The sequence below is a fragment of the Uloborus diversus genome, chromosome 10 (assembly GCF_026930045.1).
Source record: "Uloborus diversus isolate 005 chromosome 10, Udiv.v.3.1, whole genome shotgun sequence".
NCBI classification, from domain to species: domain Eukaryota; kingdom Metazoa; phylum Arthropoda; class Arachnida; order Araneae; family Uloboridae; genus Uloborus; species Uloborus diversus.
The window spans coordinates 36078133-36103943 of NC_072740.1; the positions used below are offsets into that span (position 1 = coordinate 36078133).

Below are 25811 nucleotides of genomic sequence, written 5' to 3' on the forward strand. Positions count from 1 at the left end.
AATGTTGTTTTAGAGGAATGTAACATTGTGGTAAAAACTGTAGGAGAAAGATGTGTATCTCTAAACAGGATGGTTACATTGCCAGTAGAAATCGCTGGGATCACTAGAAGTGTTTTGTTTTATGTTGCTGATTTTCCACTGTCTAAAAATTTTAAAATAATACTGGGCAATATGTTTTTTAAACAAAACAAGTGTGTTTTAAATTATGAGCAAAATTGTATTTCTTTTGATAAAGTTTCGTGTTCATGGTTCAAGGGTAATGAGCAGTCAAATGAAAAAGCAAATCTAATTATGACTAATGAGACAATTCAACATGATGCGGTTGGTAAAACTTTTAGCACAGTGAATGAGAAGGCAAATGTAATTTTATCTACTGAGACAATTGAGGAAAAAGCTCATTTTGAAAATAATTATGCTTATGTGCAGAACAAAAATATTTTACAACCTTTTTCACAGACTTTAATTAACGTTAAACTAGAAAGACCAGTTGACTCGGAATTGTTTATGGTTGAGTCGTGTAATAAGTCTGAAAAAGAGTATTTTGTTGCTCGTTCAGTGCATAAGTCTAATGACAATTTGGTTTTTCCTATTCTAGTTTTAAATCCAACTGATGACGTTATTCACTTGAATAAATTAACTAAAATTGTAAATTGTTCACCAGTAGTTTCGGAAAATGAGGTTAAAAATGAAATCTTCGCGGTTGAAAATGAAAATCAGTGGGGAGAATGCGCTGAGGTTGATTTGCATTGGGATGAAGATTTTGATTTATCTCATTTAAGTCCGGAAACTAAGTTTAAACTTTTAGAATTTTTGGATAAAAACAAAGATGTTTTTGCAAAGTCTGTACTTCAATTACCGGGTTGTGATACTGTTTTGCATAAAGTCCCTTTGACTGATGATGAACCGGTTAGAAAACGCCCATACAAAGTGCCATATAACTTAAGGAAGGAAATGAATAATCAATTAGATATTTTGATCGAGTCGGGAATTCTGGAACCCTCCACTTCGGCATTTTCTGCACCTATTTTGCTGGTTAAGAAAAGCTCAGGAGATTTTAGGCTTGTAACAGATTTTAGAGCGTTAAATGCAAAGGTCGTCCCGGATTCCTTTCCTATTCCGATTATTAATGAGGCTATTGATAATTTAAGCTCAGGTACTATTTTTTCGACACTGGACTTAACAAGCGGTTTTTTTCAACAAATTGTGGCGCCTGAAGATAGGCATAAGTTAGCTATTACCTCACACAGAGGACTATATCAATTTACGCGTTCTCCTTTCGGACTTAGAACTTCCGCAAATTCGTTTCAGCGTCTGATGTCAATTGTTTTATCGGGATTAGAGCCCCTAAATATTGGAATTTATATTGATGACATAATTATCAGCAGTAAGTCGATTGAGGATCATTTTCCTAAATTACAGGTAGTTTTTGATCGCCTGCGTCAGCATAAGTTGAAGCTAAAACCAAGTAAATGTAAGTTCTTAACTGAGACAATAAAATACCTCGGTTTTGTAATTACAAAAGGAAAAGTTTATCCTGACAAAAGTAATCTCGAAATTGTTCAAAATTTTAATATCCCGAAAAGTAGGAAGGACGTTCGATCATTTTTAGGAGCGGTTAATTACTATCGGAGATTTGTTCCGGATATTAGTCGTAGGGCTATAAATTTGACGAATTTAACAAAAGAAAAATTAAAGTTTAAATGGACAAAAGAAGCTGAACAGGAATTTTTCGACTTGAAGTCAGCTCTTATTAAAGAGCCTTGCCTTTCTTTACCGGACATGACAAAAGATTTCCACCTTTATACTGATGCGAGTAATACTGCAATAGGTAGTGTGTTATGTCAGTTAGACGGCTCAGGCTACTATAAGCCCATAGCTTTTGGTAGTAGGAAATTAAATATGGCTGAAACTAGATACTCTGTAACTGAGAGGGAAGCTCTTTCAATTGTATATTTTACCAACTATTTTCGACAGTATTTGCTGGGTAGAAAATTTTACATTTACACCGACCACGCTCCCCTGACTGGCTCTTTAAAAATTAGAGACTCTTTTTGCAGAATTGCAAGGTGGTCACTTTCTCTATCCCAATTCGAATATGAAGTAAAATTCGTGCCCGGCAAAGTGAATAGCGTGGCCGATTTTCTCAGTAGGCATGTTAGTTCTTGTAGAACTGTTCAGGGTCACATTTTTATGAATGAGCAAACTTCTGAGCTAGACGTAATTATCCCAGAAGTAACTATGGAAATCATAAAAGGGGAACAACTCGAGGACGATAGATGTAAGCAAATTCGGGAAAATATGAAAAATAAAATGCCAAATAAGCCATCGAATTTAAAGTTTTTTGAGAAGGAGGGCATTCTTATGTGTACTGACACGAGCATGGGCATTGAAAAAAGAAAGGAAAAGTATGTCATTCCCCAGTCTTTGATAAGGAATATTTTCCAACTCCATCACGACTCGCCCTCTGCTTGTCATCCGGGGATAAGAAAAACTTTGAAGAAACTTAAGGACTTGTACTATTTTCCAAAACTACGACAGCACACAATTAACTGGATTAAGTCTTGCGTAAGCTGTATGGAGCGTAAAGCGCATAATCCAAAAGTTAGTGCGCCTCTACAAAGAATTCCTTTGCCAAACGGCCCGTTTGAGAAAGTATCGTTCGATATTGTTGGGGCTTTACCCATTACTGAATCGGGAAATAGGTATCTTGTCACATTTATTGACTATTTTACTCGCTGGGCTGAGGCTTTTCCGGTTCCTTCTATTGGTAGTGAGGTTATTGCTGATGTCTTGATACAGTACATTTGTCGCTATGGTACTCCTAAGAAAATAGTTTCTGATAGAGGTTTGAATTTAATTAGCGACAGTATGAAAAAAGTGTATTCGGCATTTAATGTGAATAAAAGGGAGGTGATAGCATGGAGGCCCCAGTCCAATGGCTGCATAGAAAGGGTTCATAAGACTTTAGGGAATTCTTTAAGTCATCTAGTAAATCAATACCATAACGACTGGGATAAGAAAATTAATTTTGCTTTATTAGCATACCGCACATCGGTTCATGAAGCAACAAACTTTTCGCCTGCGTTTCTTGTATTCGGGAGGGAATTTAATTTACCTAATAGTTTTTTAAATGCTCCTCCCACCTTTTCTTACAATGATAATATTGATTTTGCAAATGAAATGTTAGTGAATTTAAATAAGACATATAACACTGTAAAACAAAACTTGACAATTTCTGCTGAAAATAATGAAAAACGCAGAAATACAAAAGCTAAGGACAAGGACTTTAAAGTAGATGATATTGTATATTGGTATAACCCAGCGATAAAGCCTGGACATTGTAAAAAATTTTATAAACATAACGAAGGTCCATTTAAGATCACAAAAGTCCTATCGCCTGTGGTAGCAGAAATTTCAAAAGTCAATAAACCAGATGTTAAGCGTTTGGTTCACTTTGAGAATTTAACCCTTGCTACAAAAAGGAATGAAATTTTGAGCTCGAAGTCTGATGATGATGCTCAATCTGAGAACGAAAACAAAGGTCAAAGCCATGATACTGCTATTGACCAGAATGACATTGCCCCAAATGTTGTGTTTCCTGGAGTTATTGGTCGATTTGTACCTAGACCATATAATTTACGACCACGTCGCCATGGCAGAGTTGTATAAAACAATTATCAGCAAGGAAAATAATTCTGTGTATGTATTTGATTATAGATGTATGTTTTCCTAGTATTGCGTTTCATTACTATGTCATTACACTTTATCTCTTTTTATTTAAGTAATATTTTACATGTATGTATTGTATTCCGTATTCAAGGATATTTTTCATTATTTCTTTTATCGTATAAGTGTATCATGCGTAAAACTTTTCTGGTTAATTTTTACTGGTCCACACTGTACTTCAGTTTAATTGCTATTTAGGGATTTTTGTTCTTGTAAGCACAAAATCAACTGTACCTTTTGTTTTCTGAATTTTTTAAACTTTTTGATCTAACGTGATGTTGCATTTTGGAGACTGTATGCGCGCTACTGTCTTTAAAGTCTGTATTTCGGGGTTTGTTCACTTTTGAAGGGCAAGGTTGGTTCTTGTAGCCGCTGTGGTGCTTTGTCGTTTTGTTGTGAATAGGCTTAGATCAATACCTCCTTGGGGAAAACTGTTTACTTCATTTGCTTAAATTAGTTTCGGTTTCATTAACATGTATCATGTGCAAGCAAAAAAAAAAAAAAAAATTTTTTTTTTTTTTTTTCTTTTCGCGGGGAGACGTAGGTATTTGTACAGTTGATTTTTTGCAAACAAATAATGAAAAGAGAAGTACAACTTAAGTTGGTCACCTTATGACATGCGTTACTATAGTGGATTTACGAAAAATATAAACTTTGGTTTCCAAAAGACTATTAATACGTGTAACGAAATCAAGAGGGCGCCATCGACTTGGCTGAGTAGTGGAGGGATGATGGAACCCTGGACCCCTGTTGGGAGAGATGAAAAGGGGGGAGTCGAAAAAATTTCCTTGGAGAGTGAGAGTGGAGAGGACGAGCGAAAGGAGGTTGGAAGGTACAGCTGAAAAGGTTGCTTCGAGGCGAAGAAATGAGCCTTCTGAAATCGTTGAGTGCCATGTTTCCCGGAACCCCTGAAAGTTTCCCCTCCTCTACCTGATGATGAAATGTGGAAATGAATTATGCCCTCGAGAGAATTCACGATATTACTCATATTGACTAGGCAAAACTTTCACGAGATTTGTTGATCCACGGGGCCCCGCCATTACGAAGGATGCAGCGAACGAACAGTAAGTTTTTGTCATATTATTGGTGACCAATTTGTTCCTATCATATTAAGGCTATGATATAATTGAATTTTGTCAATGTGTAAGGTTTCATGTAATTCCAATACATTTATGTTAATTAAACTTTTCCTTGTAATCTACGAAAGTGTAATGTTTCACTATGCCACGTGGTTTTTATTCTTTAGGAAAAATAGTGATATATTTGAGTAGCATGTGTTACGATAATTAAGAATAAATTTGGATTTTAGCTCAATTTGGATTTTTACGGTACGATGCAATTAGATTGCGGATCGCCACCACGTGACGCCATTTGGCTCTGTCTGGTAAATTGGCTTGTTTGTGATTAAGGAAGTATTTATGAACTGGGTTATCGGACTGGATAACACAAAAGCTATACGATCATAAAATTTAATTACGGAGTTAAGTGTTATTTTGTTATTTTTTTTTGGTTGATAACAGAAGCAAACAGTCCGTACAAAATGTTAGAGTACAAATTTTGACTGGTTTCAACTGTAGCTGCTCTGTCCCCCCCCCCTCCCCTCCCGCCAGCTACTCGCAGTCATCCTTTAACTATACTTCTAGGAAACAGTGGTTAAAGCAACATATTCTAAAAATTCAAATTCAATTTATCAAAATAAAATCAACTGATTTTCATCACTGATTTTGTTAAACAAATCACTTGATTCAAATCAATGATTTTTTTTAAATCACTTAATTTAAATCATGATTTTAATCATAAGTCAAGCTGATTTAAATCAACGATCCCTGTTTAACTTTAAGTAAAACGGTCAAGCAGTTTACAATAAGTATTAATAAAATCGAAAGTATGGATACGGTTCCAAATTATGTACACGTTGATGTACTATTATATAGATAATAACAATACTCATGTTTTAATACTTTGTTTTAAACCAGGAACTAATTCTGTTATGATTATATGATATGATTCCTGTTATTAGCATTTTGTAAGTTAATATATACCTACTACCCAGTAGTCATTTTTATAGTAAGTTTATTTTTATTTTAAAAGTTTTGTAAAATTAGTCAAGTGCATGCTGGACAAAGTGAGTTCAATTCGTTTACTTATTTATCATTTACTAAGCCATTTAAGTATTAGTTTATTAATTAAGTATAATTTACTTTCTTCTTTATACAATTCATTAATTCATACGTTCATTCGTTCACTTATTTTCTTCTTCATTCATTATTTTATTCACTCATCAATTAGTTAATTCATTTATTTATCCATTTATTGTTTCATTATCTATTCATTTATTCAGTAATGATGAGAAAGATGCTTCTATTGGCGCTGAAACAGGTTTGGCCGCAGTTCCAAAAATCATGTTCTCTCATAGCTCAATATCAGCATATCCTAACAAATTAAAAAAATTAATAATTGAAAATATCTTAATTCTATAAGATATACATATATTAATTAGATAATATTTCAACGAAGGAAGTACCATGGCCTGTGAAAAGTGGATGCAATGGAAATGCAACATAACTATACCTTTCCTTAAATGCGTCTGAAATTTTTGCCAAAAGTGTTATTTATAAAAATTATTGTTTATTAATTATTGTTTTAAATAACCACATAGCGAAAGATGAGGATGTTTTGAGGATCCTGAAACAGTTTTTAACGCAGTGATAGATAATCTCTCTTTGGAAATTTTTGAAGCCAGCAGAGATTATCTATCAACCAAAATAGATTTAAGATATTTTCAATTATTAATTTTTAAAATTTGTTAGGATGCTGAAATTGAGCTAAGAGAACATGATTTTTGGAACTGCGCCCAAACCCGTTTTAGTGTCATGAGAAACATCTTTCTCATCATTACTGAATAAATGAATCGATAATGAAACAATAAATGGATAAATAAATAAATTAACTAATTTGAGCGAATAAAATAATGAATGAACAAGAAAATAAGTGAAGGAATGAATAAATGAATTGTTAAAAGATGGAATGTAAATTATTAAATTAATAAACTAATACTTAAATGTTCAGTAAATTACCGCCCATTAGCCAGGGCTGAAGCAGAAATACGTGAAACACACGTGAACTTGCAGAGGCGTAGGAACTTGGTGGAAGTAGGGGGAGCTGAGACACATTATGCCATAACCAGAAAATAACTTAAGGAGAGGGGGCACTTAAATTTTTCCCCCATAAAATATTAGCTTCTCAAAGCTTTTCTCTCTCCATCTCTCTCTCTCTCTTTCCCAGCAAAATTTTCAATCATATTTAATAAATACATTGTGTATGGAGATAATGAGGTGATAAAACTCTGGTTTTGAAAGAGGATCGGTCAGTACTCGAAGATGAGCGCGTATAAGGGAAAATTTCAAAATTCTTGTTCTAAAAACGAGTTTTTAAGCGATTTTTGGAATGTTAAGAGGAGAAAAGGTTCGAATAAACTTCCCTGAAAATTTTTCGAAATTAATGTCTTAAAAACGGATTATATACCATATTTGTTGTCGTTAGTGAAACTAGTAATATGACTCGAGGGATTGTCCTCGATAGAATTTTCAAATCTATTTACATTTCCCTCTCAATATTTCGAATTTGAAGATCCAAAATCGCTATTGTAGATAATCTTCAATGATATCAGGGGAAAAGGCTGTACTAGGGCTCTACTCTGGTAATTTTTCAAAGTTGTCCAAGGGAGCGTTCTTCAATGATGTTATCAGAAAAGGTTCAGAGGTTCCTTCTCCTTATTTTTTTCGAAATTATAATCTCTAAAAAACGCGACTGCGGATGATATTTGTCAGCGTTAGGGGCAGGTCTCGAATAACAAAATGTGAGGCCCTAGGCCTGCAATAATTTCAGGGCTCCCTGAAGACTCGATTAGCCATGTCGGAATGCATTTTCGGAGCCCAGAACTATGTAAATTATTTATCATGTGCATTCACGAATCCTTTTCGGGGCACTCGAAATTGTGGCATGGTAAATTTGCTAGTAGCAGAATTAATAAAAGTTCTCCTTTAAGGAAGTTCTTTTCTAAATAAAATGTCTTTTTTTTAATTATTACTTTTAAAAATACATGGAACTTTTTCGTATAGTTGTAATGTTATGCATAATTATTTCAGTAATTTGGGGCCCCTTAGGGCAGGCCAATTAGGCCGAGGTCTAATTGGCCTGTGACGTAATCAGGCCCTAGTTAGGCGCCGGGCAATTTTTTGAAATTGAATTCCCAAGAAGGGAATATTATTTAATTTCCCATGTTGTTGGAGAACAAGGTATTCAGGGACTCTCTTTCGGAAATTTTCAGGGAACCGAGTCCTGAAAACAAAATTTTAGGCGATCGTCTGTAATAATTTTGAAGGAAAGGGAGGACTTCGGCAGCGTAGCATTTAGAAGACTCTCTTATTTTCGTAGAACTAGAAAAAGGGAAAAATATGAAACAGGAGGGTGGAGAAACAGAACGTTGGAAATTTGTTAAAATGAAGTGTTCGTTATATATTTTATTGTTCAGATAAATTTTAGTAAAAGTCTTTGAGATAAACTATAAAATATTGTTGGAGTTTTTTTAATAAATGAAAAATTATAAATGAAAAGTTACAATTTTGGCATGAAAATATATCTGTATGTGACAAAAAAATCGTAAATTAGGAAAGCAAAAAAATTGAATAAATCTAACTTCGTAAAGTATTATTATGTTCAAAATTTTTCATTTCAATGAACTCGCATTTTTTAAAACTGATTTTTACGTAGTAACTGTTGTTATAATCATTAAAAGATTTTAGGAATATTATAATAGTGAAGATTTCACCGATTTTGATTTATGTGAATTTTTGTTCCTGCAATGTTTCTGTACCTTTAGTATTCTTTGAATGATATTTATCTTTTCAGTTTTATAACTTCATGAAAAAAATCTATCCCTGACGGTTTAAAATGAATCAAAATACTGGGCACATTTTTTTTAAATTTTTTACAGTGAGATTGTTCTAAAAATTGCGTTTTTTTATCACAGCAATGATTTGCGCCTACAAAAGTAATTTCTGAGTACGCCACCGATTTATGTTGTTTCTTTTGATAATATTTCCCATTAAAAATAAGTAAAAAATTTGTTTGAATAATATCTATTTCGGGCGCTACAGGGTCTCTATCTGGCAACAGATTACTTTCGGTTTCGATAGATCATCGAACAATGGCATTTTTGCGATCTGATGGTACCTTTTGAACGAAACATAGAATTTAAACCTTAAATATATGTACGTTCATGATCCCTCGAGAATTAGTTTAGGACTGTTTCTTGTTTTGTAACTACATAGACTTTTGGGAAGTCTTTAAACATTTTTCTTTGTTCGGGGCTTAACTTTTTATGAAGGAGTAAAAAATGATAAAGGAGAGAAATAAACGACGGAGTAAAAAAAAATTAATTAATTAATTTGTTTGTAAATGGGGATCCCCCCCCCTCGAGTTTTTTTTATGTAGGTAATTGCAATGAATAAAGAACACGACCACTTGGTCCTTTAGTTTAACTTTCACGTTATATTTTGCAAGTTTATTTTAATCAACCAGTTTCAAAGGACTCCGATGGAAATTCTTTACATTGTGCCTTAAGAAGTCAGATATCTTAAGATAAGATAAGTTTCTGGAAAGTTGAAAGCATTTGATTTGAACAAGTTGCTTACCTTAGTAACCTTTTTTTATGGTTATGTCTGTAGCACCTTCCATATTATTCGTATTTAAATGCCAAACTGACTCACTATCCTTTTTATGATAAAGTAACAAAAAAACGGCATGAGAGCAAAACTAATAAAAATGTGAACTAAACTGCGATGCCGCTCCCGAAACACGAACTCAAGGTGGGGAGCAAACCCCTATCGGTACTGGTACCGATTTTTGCAGGCCGCGGGGCAAAGCCCACTTTTCCGCAGCCGGTAGGATAGCTTGTCTAAAATTCTTTAATTTTTCTTCTGGGAATCAAGAGGTGTGTAAACAGTGAGAAAAAGGGTGAAGGTGGACTCAAGTGCACTGACCACTCCCTCTGTCCCCTGCTTTTGTTGCTTATTAGGTGGAAATTCTTAGAAAAGGCAGATCACATTTTTGAAATCAGGTTTGAGGTAAACAATTTACGACAGAAAGCTGCTGTACGAGAATTTTTCCGGGGGAGCTGAGCCGGTCTGAAATATTCCAGAGGGAGCTCAAGCTCCCCCAGCTCCCCCGGCTCCGACGCCTATGTGAACTTGACTAATTTCACAAAACTTTTAAACTAAAAATAAACTTAATACAATTGAATACTGCACCAAATACTAGTAAACCTCAATTAATTTTCAAAATGCTTATCACAAGAATCATATCATTAAATAATAAAAAAATTAGTTCTTGGTTTACAACAAAATATTCAAACACTAAAGTCCAGTAGCGTTCATTTGACCGCTTTTTCGTTTCTTTTCATTCCCCCTGAAATGACAATCTTATACTAGTTTTACTTAATATTAAGCAGGGTTCGTTGATTGAAATCAACTTGACTTAAACTATGATTAAAATCATGATTTAAATTAAATGATTTACAAAATAAATCTTTGATTTGAGCCAAGTGATTTGTTTAACAAAATTATTGATGAAAGTCAATTGATTTTATTTTTATAAACTGAATTTGAATTTTTAGAACATGTTGCATTAAATTTATATTGTTTGTTTTTTCTTTCGTTCAATTTTTAATTGCTCCTTACAAGAATCGTAGCTCTTACATATCCTAAGTCTATTTCATGTGAACGCGCCACGAATTTATTCAGAACAACCCAAATGAGAAAACGTTCAATATTCTACCTTATTCTTGTGTCTTTGAATAATTTTATTTCTCTAACAGCCATAGGCAGTTTGAATTCTATTATATTCATATATTACAGAATTTGAAAATTTATTTATTCATCCATTTACACCAAGTGTTACCAACTATAATACACTCTTCTTCTCTTTCTTTTATAAGATGGCACTATCTAATGTAAATAATCATGTATGTATAATAAAAAGTCTATTTTTCATTTTTTTCCACCGTAAAAAATAAATTGAACCCACATAGTTCTTCAAACATTTGTATTTCTGCTAATTATAAATAATAAATGAATACGAAAAAAAAAAAAAAAGCGAGCGAACCTTCGATAAGAGGATTATGCAACTTAATTTTTATAATTACTATGGATTGATATTTATACATCTATCCGCTAGATGGCAGAATAAGCAATATGAAACCAAGCAGAAATGCGAAGATATTGCACTATTTCACCCGGATACCTTCGGTCCCTAACCGAATGTTAAAAACGTAACTTTTAATCTGAAGTTCATTAGTTTGAAAAATTCGATTTAATAATTTAGTTTCAAGGGAAAAAAAAATCTTAAGATTGTTATTTCCTCAAGTAATTATTATTATTTTTTTTTTTTTGAACTATCGTTTGTATTCGAAGGATGCGAGTTGACTCAGAACAGCTCGGACAAGGAAAAGGTTGAAATGGAGAAATATGAAAAGATCTGTTTAGTCGGAAAAGTAGGCTATGATTACTTTTTATTCTTTACAAAAATTTTCGCTTTTGATTAGTAGTTGAAGTAATGGCGATTTTCTTAAAAATTACACTATTTTGGTGAAAAAGAGTATTTCCTTTTGTGCGATGTGAATTTTATACACTTTATGGCTCTGTTAAAATAATTTTTATCTCATTAACAGAAGGGGATGGAGAAATTAATTTGTGCTGGGGAACACTTTTCGTTCTTGCTGTAGTTGGTTCGAAAAATTTGAAAGCTTTTGCTATATTTAGTCAGGTGGGGGTAAATCACTATAAAGCTTTTTTAACCGATGAAAAACGGAGGAGGTTCTTAAGTTGACCCGTATATTTTTTTATGTATGACCACGCATAACTTTTTACAGAATAGTCCGATTTTGATAATTCTTTTTTTATTGTAAAGGGAATACTTCGAAGTTGGTCCCATATAAATTTGGGAAAAAAATCCTACCCGGGGGGGGGGGGGATAGGGGTGATTTATAGTTCACTCACATTTTTTTTGTGTATGACTATACGCATAACTTTTTACAGAATAGTCCGATTTTGATAATTATTTTTTATTGAAAAGGGGGAATACCTCAAAGTTGATCCCATATAAATTTGGACAGAAAAATTTCCTACCCCAAGAGAGGGGGGGGGAGAGGATAAGTGTGTGTGTGATTTATTGTTCATTCACATTTTTTTTATGTATGAGCAGGCATAACATTTTACAGAATAGTCCAATGTTGATAAATCTTTTTTTTATTGAAAAGGGAATATCTCGAAATTGGTCCCATATAATTTTGGAAAAAAAAAAAAAAAATCCTACCCTAATGTGGGAAAACAGGGGTGATTTATTGTTCACTCATGTTTCTTTTTATGTATGACCTGACCAGGCATACTTTTTTACAAGCTAGCCCGATTTTGTTAATTCTTTTTTTAATTGGAGAGGTCCATATAAATTTAAAAAATAAATTCTTACCCTAAGGGCGGAAAAATGGGGGTGATTTCATGTTCACTTATAGATTTTTTGATGCTGAGTTGGGTGTTACAAAAAGAAAAAAAAAAAAGCTCAAGCATCAAACTTATCTGTCTCTCGTGTGTAGCTCTCTCAATCTATGGTATTTGTGATTTTGAATTGTTTTTAGTGCCAGTCATTTAAAATTTTTAATCTTCAGGGTTTGTATAAATAATAGAAAAAGTTTTGTGATGGCGATATACTAGTTTTTGAAATACATTTACACTAAAAGGAATGAAATAAAAATTTAAAAAAAAAAAAAAAAAACTGAACTAAATGCAAAATATGCCGCTGGAAATTTCTCTAAAAAGTAAGACAAATACTTTCAATCTTTGAATAGCATCTATACTTCTTTTAAACATAATTTTTGAAGTCGTTGCAAAAACAGAAGATACAATCATACTTAACCACTATAATTTAACTAAAAATGTAAATTTTAATGGATCCAGGCTCTTCAATATAATTTGCATACATTACATTGATAACAATATATATTTGTGTATTGATATAAAAGTCCTAATTTTGCAAGGCCGCATCCAGAATTTTTTTTTGGGAGGGGCCTGGTTCTGCACATTGCCCCAACACACACACATATGGTCCGGACATTTTTGTTAACGGTGAAGCAGATCATTTTCCCCCGTATATGTCTTTTTTACCCTCATGTTTTTGTTTCATTTTGTTAATGTTTCCACAATTTTAATTTTTATTTCAATTTTTTATTATTTTAATTTTATTTGCCTTGTAGTAAGAAGGATAACAGGAGAGTGACCTTTAATGTGCGAAGTAAAATCCCCATATTTTCAGGGGGTCCTGGGGTTTTTGAAAAAATTTTTTTTTGAAAAATAGTTATCAAAATCTGTATTTTAAAGCCTTATATGGGTATACTAATACAAAAGTGACAACCAGTTACAGGCTCTGGGCCCAGCTAGGCTGGTCCTAGTCAATTTACAATCTCCAGTGAAGGTCACTGGCCCTCTTAAAACTATCTACTCCCTTGCTTATTACCGCCTCTTCCAATAAGCTGTTCCAAGGTTCCACTACCCTGCTAAAATAATAATTTTTCCTAATATCCATGTTAGCCTGAGATTTAAATAGCCTAAAACAATGACCCCTTGTCCTGTTTTCAATGCTAACTGACCAGATAATTGAGACATAAAAAATATAAAGAAATATAGGCAAACAAAAACTTTTAAAAGTTATGCATACTTTTGCAAATCAAGATCAATTAAAATAAAAATTTCTTGTTCGACAAATCGTTGACATGAATCGACAGAGAGGAAGAATGAGAGATTAGAAAAGAGAAGCACATCGTCACTTGCTCATATCGGCTTTAAATGTAGTTTGTTTTTTATACCCCCCCCCCTCATTTCATCAAATGCCTTATAGTAAAAATTGTACAAAATGGTTCAAAAGAAATGGTGTAGAGATTCAGAGAATAAGTAAAGAAAGGTAATATCCTGGCCATTCGGATGATTCATACTTCTGGGTGTCCCACAAAAATCAAAAGTTGATTTTTCAAGTCGCACCCCCTCGAATATATTTCCTTTTTTCAGGGGTTGTAGTTCTCTGGGACTACCCCAGATTTCCGGGTTTTCCGAAAAAGCATTCAGTGTTTCTCAGAAAGCTTTTCCATTATGAACACATAGTGTTAGTAACAGGGGCGTGCACAGAAATTTTGGGGCCCGTCAAAAATGACTTTTCCAGGTCCCCTGCCACTTTGTTTACCCTTATATTTCATGCCTAGTTTTAAAAGTATTGGGTCCCCTTCAGACTCAGGCCCAGGCCAACAGGTGTTCTTTCTCCCCCCCCCCCAAGTGCAGTCTCCTGTGTCTGCTAAATTAAGGATTTGTTTTGATTAAATATTGATATTACTTGAATTATTCAATTTTCGAGTACCTGAATTGCTTTTGGCTCCAGTTAGTCCAGGTAAATGATGTTGAACTGCATTTTGACTCTTGTCTCCCAACCAGGCTCCGGCCAATGTGCCCCAACAGACTGGCGACCAGGTGGAGGCCGAGGAGACGGGGGCCGACCCCGAGCAGCTGCCCCCGAACATTGAACGGGTGAGATGGTAAATGTGTCTCTTGTGTAAAAACACTGACAAAACAAACATTTTGGGCCAATGTTTACTTTATCTCCCTATGTATGCAATTTTCAGCTCTGCTCATCTATCTCTTTCCTAATCCCCTTTCACTCGAACCATACCAAAATCAATTTTTCTCCCTCTACCGAGTCACTTCCACTTTAAGCAGAGAAAGAGAAGTTACCTGCAACTTGCCAGTAGCAGAATACGAGAATGGCAGAATACGAGTTGCTACCCCCTAAATTTTTGTGTTTATAAGGTTTAATTACAGGGGCATCCTAATTTTTATAAGTCTTACACATCAGGGGTTGCTTAGGTTTGCCAGAATTCTGATATGTTCAACCAGGACTCCAGAATCCCTCCTCCCCCTGGATATTCAAAGTAGTGCATACTCTTTGCTGGTTTTTAGAGTTTTAGAAGGTAGCTTATTCTTGGTGCTGTGAATAAATGGCTACTAATTTTGAATCAAAACCAGAAGTAACAATAATTAACCCAAGTAGAAAATTTTTAACATTTTATTTCCTGCACGTTAATATTTATAAGTTACTTTAGTAAGAAGAAACATTTTGAATGAGGAATAAAATTTGAACAATATTTACATATACTTTTCATTGGCTAATCTAGGACTTATATTAGAAGGTCTTTTGGGGTTTTAATCTTGTTGTAAAAACCTTCACTATTTTAGAATGTTTTTTGGGACTTCAATCTTGCTGTAAAAACCATCACTATTTTAGAAGGTTTTTTGGGCTTTAATCTTGTAAAAATCTTCACAAGCTAATATGATACTAATTTAACTTGTCAATGTTACAAATGACAATGTAGTTATCCCCTAAATAATTCTTCACAGTTAATTATTTATAGACTTTTTTGGTCATCTGTAATCAAATTTATCTTTTACCGGGATGTGAAGTGAACCGGACAAGACACCAGGATTTTATTTGAAAACTGGGACTGTCCCAGTACGTTTGGAAAGCCTATACATACTGAATATTCTGAAAGGAAGGTGGGTTCGCAAACAACTGGTTGGGAACCCTTACTCTACACTAACAAGTTGTCTACTGAAGTCATACAATATAACCATTGTCAGAGACTAATAAAGTTAAAACTCGTAATATAGTATGATGGATTTATTTTGTTTGTAAAGCATAAAAAATAATATGTTGATTGCATTTATTTTATTACAGGAATAGTTTAATTTTAATCTCATATTATAGTACCCTAAATTTGTCATAGCATGCAGAAAATTTGCATATTGCACATTATTTTCCAAAAAAAAAAAGGCAGCTGTTTTAATTAAAATGTTAGGTTGTCATAATTTTGTCTATGGTATTTTTAACTTTTTTTTAAAAAACTCAATAAAAATATAGTTTCTGAATCTTTTAAGCATGCTTCCCCCCTGTTGTATAAATATTTTCTGGTGGCACAGTCCAAGTGCAGGAAAGCCTTGCCCATACTTAGGAGCGATGAATTGATGAATACGTAAAGACAACGCAAAACAAATGCTTTTAATCATGACCATTTTAGGGGGAGGGGGGAGGAGGCTTTAATTTTTGAAGAATGTTTTATATAAAAAAAAGAAGAATTACCAAAAAAGAAGGGAAATGAACTATATTTGTAATGCAAAAATGAAAAATTGTATTGTTTGAACTTTTCCTTTTTTTTTACCGTGGGGAAGGGGGGCACTTTGGAAATTTGTTCGGGCCCGCAAAACTGCTAGAGCCGGCTCTGAATAAGTTTAAATGAAAAATGATCAAATAAGCTTTGTGCTACAATATGATTAAATTGAAAAACAAACGTAAATAGAGCACAAATTCTGAAGAAAATACAGCATATAGCTATTTCAAGCAGGGACGTGCACAGAAATTTTGGGGCCCGTCGCAAATGACATTTCCGGGCCTCCTCCCTATTGTTTACCCCCATATTTCACACCTAGTTTTAAAAATATTGGGCGCCCTTCAGGCTTGGGCCTGGGCCAACAGGTTTCCCTTCTTCCCCCTGTGCACGCCCCTGGTTAGTAACCTTTTAGGGTGTTCTTATACTCTTCATCCTCCACTTTCCGGATTTTTGATGTTGAGCTATTATCACCCCTGTTTTAAATCAAAACAATTGTAAAAAAGTTTCATGTAATTTGAAAAATGGCCTGTGCCGACTGGCGTCTGAAAGTGTGAACAATCATATAATAGGCCAAATCCAAAAAGAAACTTTTTTTAGAAACTCAAAATTTCTGTTGATAAAACGTTGCCCCCAAGGGTGGATTCAGGGGAGGGTCAAAGAATCAGCTGACCCCCTGTGACAAGAATTTTATTATTATTATTATCAAACTATTTTTTTAAATCTAAGAAAATACATAGAATCAATGTTAACTTTTTTAGCCTACTGTAAAGTATTCCTTCAAAGTTTAAAGGATTGTACTGTGCTATTCTGCAGCAGGGCCGCCGTTTGGATGGGGATTCTGGACCTATAGTATTGGGGCCCGGAGCTTTGGAGGGGCCCGTCATGAAACTGTTTTTCCAATAATTCCAACTCATTTCCTTGCACCATCCAGGACTATTGAAAGCACTCGATCGTTTTTGTGAAGAACTTGCTTTATAGTTAACCAAAAAGACATTCAGTGAAGCAAACTTTTTAAAAATATTTCAGTTTTTTAAAGAGCATGCTTATGTCAGCCTTTTGGTTATGTATTGACAAATGTAATGTAATTGTTCAAACCCGTAGAATTTCATTGGATGTGGAAGTTAATGTTCTAAGTGATATCCATAAAGACCTTCAAAAATTAAGGGATGATTGGCTTGCAATTTTCAAGAAACAAAATTGGTTTCTGAATTAACTAACTTAGAGATCAAACTTTCGAATTGAAAAAAAAAAAAAAAACGAATTTATAAAAGATAAAAACATTTTTTGACGAAGGAGCAAAATACATCAAAGTACTGAACTCATACCCCGTGAATATGAATTTCAAACAGAAATAATTTTGCAGTTTTAGACTTTATTATAAGTGATATAAACGCACGTTTTGCAGAAATAAAGATAGTTTATTTCCCTATTATTAGCCAATACTCAAATATATGCCAATAGATGATGAATTGCATAAGATGTCTAGATACAATTTAAAACTATTTATCATGAAGTGTGTGAGTGAGAGCAAATGAAGCGACGGTATAAAAATGTGCAATTGGGGGGGGATGAAACATAGGGAAGGCTCGGAATTAAAATTAGTATTGCTGGTAGTGACGACCCTGTTCTGCAGTAGGAAGATAAAGTGCAGTAACTGCAAATTTTTCATTTTTTTTTTTTGCATTCTTGTCACCTATTGTACTTCAGCTGTACTGTACAAGCTTGTTTACTTGATTTACACTGAAAATGAAGCACGAAAAAGTGTCAAATTCTGCATATTCCTTTTAAATCCAATGTACATTTCTTTCAACATCTCAAAACTCATTTTTGAGGATACTGCGCTTTACCTTCCCCCAGCAGTATTACTATCTTGAATTTTTGTTCATTTTCAAAAGATCACTCATCTCTAATGAACTGAACAGTTTTTCAGAGCATTCTTCAACTTCGGCCTCAAACCACAAGTCGTTTGTGTGTGTTGTGTTATGTGTGCTTTTTCCAAATATTTTATGGCTTTAATCTTATGTATTCAAAGCTTACGGCAACATGACCAGCCTGTCGGCCTAAATAAATATGACTTTTGATCAGGGTTGTTTGGTTTGAACAACGTTGGTTTAAACCGTGTTTAAAACCAAGTAGTTTTTTTTCAAAATTTTTTTTTTTTTTTGAAATACTTTATCGTTTCCCCCCAAATGTTTTCATAAATTTTACATATTATTTTGAAGCGTAAAGTCTAATTAATACAAAGTAACTAGCAAAGCTTTATAGATAAACTACAGATTTAATAAATTTAGAAACTTATATATTTTTAAAGATAATCAAAGTTTGCTAAATAGTTTTTTTTTTCTTTTTTTAAAATCAATGCAGCTTTTCTTTAGGTGCATAAATATACAAGGCAGACCAATTAAGTTTTTCTAAAATTACACGGAGGAAAAATCTAAGTAGATCTTTTTTTAATCTTTCAATTTTCATCATTATTCAGTCTTTTGCATTTCAAAATAGTCCAAAAAGCATATTTCTACCAAAACCTCATTTACTACCTAATTTGCTTGATTGCTTAAGATTTATTGAGATAGATTATGTACCATTGAAACAATGCATAGTGTACATAAATCTTAATACTAGAATATTAAATGACAAGAGAAAAAAAATAACTAAATAAGTCCAAGAACACTTAGAGCAGGCATAAAATTTTGCTTATGCCTGCACACTTTTTGCATCCCTGATAGACGATGAAGTCAGAGCAAGAAAAGAAAATGTATAAAGTTATGAAACAGAAAATATTCATCTAACTCAGTGCTCTTATTAAAAAAACTTAATGCCAAATTTTTACCTTTCAAAGAACTTTTTTTGATCCCAATATATTAAAAGAAATCTTATGCATGAATGGTAGCAGAATTAATAAACATTCATTTTTATAAGTCTTCATTATTAAATTATGTTCAAAGAGTATTTTCATGCCGAGGCTTTTAATTAAAATGATTTTTTTTTCTTTGATAAAAAATTTGTATTCCTAAATGCATTAAACCAGGAAAAATAATGTCTACAATGAAAAACATGATGATTTTCTTAAAACCTAATTGTCCTGTTTCTATAATTGTTGTCACTGGTACATTAGGTAAATAAATTAAATGATTTATAACTTTTTTTAAAATCCTTGAACACAATATGCGTTGATTTTTTGATTTTTAAAGTTCTGTAATGTATAACAGACTTGTGATTCATTTGTAGATGCTGAAAAATACTTTTTATGTTTAATGCATGATTTTAATTAAACTTTTGTTTTTTTATTTATTGTAGATAGCTATGATTATGGGGAAATTAATTTTCAAGAATTTATTCTTTGTTATTAGTAATTAATAATGTCTGAACTATCACAGTAAATTATTTATAGTAAGGCCCATTTACGTATTGTATTTTTTATAATAGTTAAAGATTTTCAACCAATATTCTGCTCTAGGTATGAGGAAATGAAAGTATAAGATTTTACTTTTAATTATTTAATCAATTAGGAAGAAATTAGGTACAAATATGAATATTAAACATTCTTTAACTATTTAATCATAAAATCTTCATGATTTTCCTAAAATAAAATAGTTTTTTTTTTAAAAATATTGTTTAAACCAAACAGACCTGGTTCAAACCAAAAAAAAAAAAAAAATGGTTTAATACTAAAAAACCATTTTTTTTTTCAAAAAAAAAAAAAAGTTTTCATACCAACCCTGCTTTTGATAAAAACTGAGGGAATATCTGATCCATGGCACAGGATGCGCTATTGAAAAATTTAAGGAGAGAGGGATCTCTGAAAGGATTTTGATTGCATTGGGAAGGGGGGGGGTGCTTCATAGCATATGAGAGGGTGCACCATCACCCTTAGGGGATAGAAACCCCTTCTTAAATGATTCTTTTTTACATAGGAGGTATAACACTGGCAATTTTAACTTGAATCCCCTTAAAAAAATTTCTGGATCTTCCCTTGGTTGCCCATATATATATCCCACATGTACACAATAACATTTATTCAAATTGAAAAATAGTTAGGTATCCCACACTAGGCCTAAAATTTATATTTTTCTTCAAAAAAAAAAGGATTTTTTTCCATATGTTTAAAAAAAAGGTATATTTTAAGAAATTATCAATTTGAAAAATATAAGCTATAAAGTTGGTAATTAGTGTTAAATAGAAATTTTCGCTCTTCTGCAATATGTAAGTCTCCCACTTAGTGTTTCAAAGATACTAATTTTTTTAATTGATTTTTTCATTTTAAATACAAAGTTAACATAAAGGAATATCCCGGTTTTAAAAATTAATATTTCATAAACTATTACACTTAGCACTATAAATGATACATAAAAATAAACTGTGAAAGTTTTTTTTCATTCACATCACTTCGAAGTGTGTGCCTTTCGTCGCGTGACACACAGCTATAACATTTGGAGTGTTTCACTGTCAATTTTTCGTAATGCGTAACACGTATGCGATCTTTTAGTTCTTGCAATGTTGTAGGTAATGGTAGTGTATATACACTGTCTTCGACCAAACTTCATGAAGAAAATCACATGGGTTTAAGTTTGGGGATCTGGCTGGCCAATGCGTAAAGGGTAAATAATCATCACCTGCATGCCCAATCCAGCGTTGCTGGAGCGTCAGTGACACAGCAAAGTGGGGTAAAACCCCAACTTCGCTAGGGGTTTTGGGGATGACCCCCACCCAGAGGTCTTGGTTTTAACATTGTTTTAAATCCTAATACAGTAGTTAATACACCTGTAAGGTCTGTTTTGACCAGAAAACACTTTCCAGAAGGAATTTCTGGCATCTCCAGTGCAGAACGTGCATATTTAAGTAGTTATGCACATTAAAAAAAACTTTCACAGTTTATCTTTATTTTTATGTATCATTTATAGTGTAAGTGTAATAGTTTATGAAATATAAATTTTTAAAACTGGGATATTCTTTTATGCTAACCCTGCATATTATGTGTTTATTATTCATTTGCAAATATTGATCTGATAATGTGTTTACTTTTAGTTTTTGAACTTGATATTTTATTTAAATTTATTTGTAATTATTTAAAAGATAAATAAAAAAAAATCAATATTTTGAAATCTGGCAGCTACATTTCTCTACATCACAATTATAGCTATACTATACTGCACTTAAAGAAATGATAGACTAGATACAAATATAGAAATATGCCACTTTGCGGTACCAACCATATGTAATGGGCATAGAAAATAACAAATCAGTTCTAAGCAGATAGCATATATTGTTTAAATTTTTATTGCTGAGAAAATCCTCAGATGTGGCAAATATTCTGGCTGCACTTTTGTTTACTTTTGGTTTATCTTTTCGCTGAACAGAATTTGGTACTTAATATTATATTTTTGCTGTATAATCTCCAAGAAACCTATTTTGACATAAAAATAAAAGAAGCAAAATGAAAAAAAATGTGGAGATTTAATTTTTGCAATCTGCAAACATAAGAGAAAAATATGCTGTTATGTTCAAGCCACAATTTCGAATTATTAAATTTTATTACCCAATTAAGATAAGTTTACCACTTTCAAGCCCCCTCCCCTCTTAAAAATGCATACGTGATTAGTAAAGCTCTAGATTAGCGGTCGTCAGTCATTGAAAATGGCTACCTTTTCACCCCAGAGTCCCACGTACCTACTACTATTTGTGGCTTAACCAGTTGGATGGGACCCTGAAGACAGCTCGGATTTTTTAACCAGACCAGAAACCGAACTATCCCTGGTCCAGCACCCCCTCAGGTATCGTTTCACTTAGAGGACTTTGTGACCACAAGTATATTTAATGTCCCCCAGTCACCATTAATGAAGACGGTGAATCTTCGATCCGGCCAGGATCAAACCGAGGACACTCCGGTCACAAGTCCGACGCCTTACTGATCAGGCCACCACAGCCATTTGAAAATGGCTACCAAAAAATCAAGTCTTAATGACTAAAAGTGGAGACCATATGTTTTTTCCTTAGTTAAAAATCATATTGTACATGCTGCGACAGCACATGTGAATAAATTGATAGATAACATGCTGATATAGTGTATGTTTTATGTTTTGATAATAATGTCTCATATTCCATGGACTGACTCTTTCCCTATGGGGGGACTGACGGGGAGGAAAAACTCTTATGTGAATTTCTGAATATCAAAGAACCTCTGCGCCAAATTTGACAAAGATCCGAAGAAAACTGAAGTTGGACCTAAAACAATGTCATACCCCTAACCAACATATCTCATAAACATTATTTTTCTCAATGGAATTAGTAGTGTGCATTGTTAGAAGGATTGACCTCATTGTAAAGCCAAAATGTCAAACTTTTACAACAAATACATATTGTTACATAGTTAGAAGTAGCTATTTTCGGTTACGGGCCTGACAAAGACTTTAGATAACTTTGCTTACCAGTAATTAAAAAAAAGTTGCAATCTACAAAAAAGTTGACTAGTGAAAAATGCTATACACACTAAGTGAGTGCTTAATATGACACTATGAAACAGTAGATTCCAAACTGGAATTGGTGTTGCCAGATCCTAGGCTGAAAACTTGATAGTTTATAACTAAAAAAATGAGGTTGAAAAATTGTTTTCTTTTTGAATCTATATTTACTCTAAGAACTGGGATATTTCACATATTGAATTAGGGAACTATACTTTCTTGTGAATGAAATGACATAAAACATGATGGTATAAAGTGTGTTTATAAATACAAATACAAAAGTGACAGCCAGCAACAGGCTCTGGGCCCAGCTAGACTGGTCCTAGTCAATTTACAATCCCCAGTGAAGATCAATGGCCCTCTTAAATAGGATATATGCCCTTATATTTGATGCTGCTGTCCTATTTTCCGTGGATATGCCCATTATCTACTTTTCCATGACTGATATTTTCTTTCTAGAATAGTCTGTCATCTTATACTATTAGTTGATGAACTTTGCAATCATTTTGATGCGTAATCTTTTTTTTTTGTTCCAGGAAGTGCTGCATTATTTCGGGCAGATGGTCTATACCCTGCAGCATGTTCACAACAAGCTCATCTTGCACAGGGACCTCAAATCCCAGAACATTTTGCTCCTTCAAAACAAGAGGACTGAAAATTGGGAATTTTGGGATCTCCAGTATTAAGTAGCAAGAATAAAGCTTCAACAGTAAGTTAGTGTTGTTGTTCTTGCAAATGTTTTTTTTTTCTTTTTTTGAAGCATGTAAAGAGATTTTCTATTGTGCATCAGTTTTAATAAATTGAGAGGGAGCTGAAATCATATGCCTTATGTGTGATACATTTATGATGTTGTAAAATATCATTTTTTGTACAAGAAAGAGCTCATAACATTTTTGACAATATGTACTAACTTTAATGAATTAGACGTAAAAGTTATGCTTTTTGGCCGTCTTTATGCTTTTGCATGTCAGCCTGGCTTTTTTACGCATTTCATAATCCAATTGCAATCACATCTGCAAAGTTTTTTCATTTTTGTAGTCTATGTGATTTTACTTCTTGAATATCCTTCATTTTTTATTTGCAATTATTTTTAAAACTCTTCTTACATTTCATATTCTGAATAGAGGACTTGCATGCTCTGGTCATTTTGCCTTGACTGCTCGTGAATTTGAATCCAGTTACACCATTTCTAAAATCTTCATTTTCCTAAGATGTTAGATTTTTGAAAATGAAGTAGATCTAAAATAAGTTGACTGAAATTCGAAAATTCATTCATTAATTTTGCTTTTAAAATTTTGGTCATATCAACTAACTGAATAAGTAAGTATTTTAGCATAATTAATACTTTTCATCCATATTTGTGCATTATTCTTTTTTTTTTTTTTTGTATGTTCTTCTAATTAAATTTGAGGAAACTTTCAGTCAGTTAAGTTAGTGGTGTGTGCTTAAAATTACTGATGTCAGTCTCCAATTATGTTCTGTTTTATCGCTTTTAAACTATTTTTGTTCTCTGCTTATAAAGGAAAAAACCATTATAGTTGCAGTAATTTTTCTGAAGAAAATAGTACAGAAATTTCCTTGAACAAACAAGTTCATTTAAAGTCACTTTTGTTAAACTTTTCCTGTTTTTAGTGTTGCCTTAAAGATCTGTATAACAGTACAGGTCTGCCTCCACCCTTTCTATTTTGAAGAAGCTCTTTTGTGAAGTAGCTTCAGTATAGTTCATTTTTAAATTCAAGTCAAGTCAAGGGATGCTTTGAATTTTTCATGAGATATATTTGCTAAAATGGTGAGGTATTTTCTGTGAGAGTAAAATTTTTTTATTGAGATAAGTGCACTTATATAGTGGAAAAATGAAATTAAGATGAATAAGACTTTATAAGAGAATAAAGATAGAGATAACCCGGTGCCCCCTCCCCTAAAAAATAAGGGAGTCATTTTATGGGCCACCAAGCTAGGGAAAAATTCCTATAATCTTAATTTTTCTAAGACAAAATCCACTTCTGGTGAGCCATTCAACAGAAAAAGTCGCTATCTTTTCCTGCACATGATAGCTCATGTTCCAAGGGGACTTTATCTTGGACACTTTTAAATTTTTTGGAGATTTCATCCTTTTTCATTGTATAACAAATTATTAGATTTATTTCCCCTATTTCTCTTTTCTCATATTCTGTTATTTATAAACTATGAAGGTAATTTTTTTTAATAGTTAATGTTATTTATTTAATATTGTTTATATAGCATTTTACAATATGCATGTTTACTTTGACATTCAAAGGCTAATTGTTATTAGTATCTAGTGAGAATAATTGTTTTGTATTTCATTTGAAGAGCTTGTTTTCAAATGGCATTTCCAATTTTTACCATTCTTAAAAAAACATGATTTTGTTATGTATTATTTGTTATTGAACTCAAGAAAAGAAAATTTTCCCCAACAGAGGGGGGGGTATACAGGGGGGTTCTTAGGGTTCACCCCCCTCCCCGAAAAGTTCGGTTTAACCTTTAAACGTTCGTTTATATTTAAAAATTTCTAAAAAATATTGTTCCAAAACTCAAATGTCTTTCATATGTATTTTAATTGCATAAAACGCTTTCATAATAGATAACCCAACCACTTGAACATTAGCACAAATAGCGCAAAGCTCCACATGAAAGTTTTTAAACCCTCCCCAAAATTATTTTCTGGTTACGGCCCTGTTCCCCAGTAATCTATAGATGATAACAGTAAATTACCGTATTTTCCTGCGTATTATCCGCGGGCGGCCTATAATCCGCAGGTCCTAAAATCGGCCTGAAGAGAAAACCCTTCATATAATCCGCGGCGGCGTATAATCCACGAATAATACGATGTAAAAAGATAAAGTTTGAATTTAACATACCATTTGAACAACTAAACTAAAAACGTGAAAAAGTAATAACTTTGAAGGCATAATCAAAATTAATCTGAAATATAATCTAAAATATAATGATTTCTTTTTGAAATCTTGATTATATTTCGCTAATTGCTTGAAAAACAAAGAGTCAAGACAAAGGAGCAAACGGTCTAATCTTGTGCAAATGACTACCTATTTCACTGTAATGTTGCTTATTTTACATGACCTGAATCGCAAAGAGGAACATTCAAGCAACGTAAAATAACCAACAAGGCAGGCAGCGAAGAAGAACATACATGCTTCGTAAAATAAACAACATGCAGTCGGCGTACAATTTCGATTGGTTAATCCTACTGTAAAAATATTGAGGTTCAATGCGTTGGTGTTAAGCGAAAAAAAAAAAAAAATTCACAGATCATCCGTGGCTGCGTATAATCCGCACCTCATAAACTTTGCCTTTTTTAGCAGATAATACAAATACAAAAGTGACGATCA

General features: G+C 33.0%; 1 long non-coding RNA gene across 2 annotated transcripts in view; it reads left to right on the forward strand.

Moving 5' to 3' along the window:
- The first annotated feature begins 11139 nt into the window (after positions 1-11139).
- Positions 11140-25811, forward strand: part of LOC129231491 (uncharacterized) — a 35056-nt gene continuing 20384 nt past the window's right edge. The window contains exons 1-2 of one of the 2 annotated variants that reach the window (XR_008581255.1): positions 11140-11278; positions 22980-23152. This is a non-coding gene — a long non-coding RNA (uncharacterized LOC129231491). Of the gene's footprint in view, positions 11279-14268; positions 14352-22979; positions 23153-25811 lie in introns of those variants that run through there. The other variant, XR_008581256.1, reaches the window with a different exon arrangement.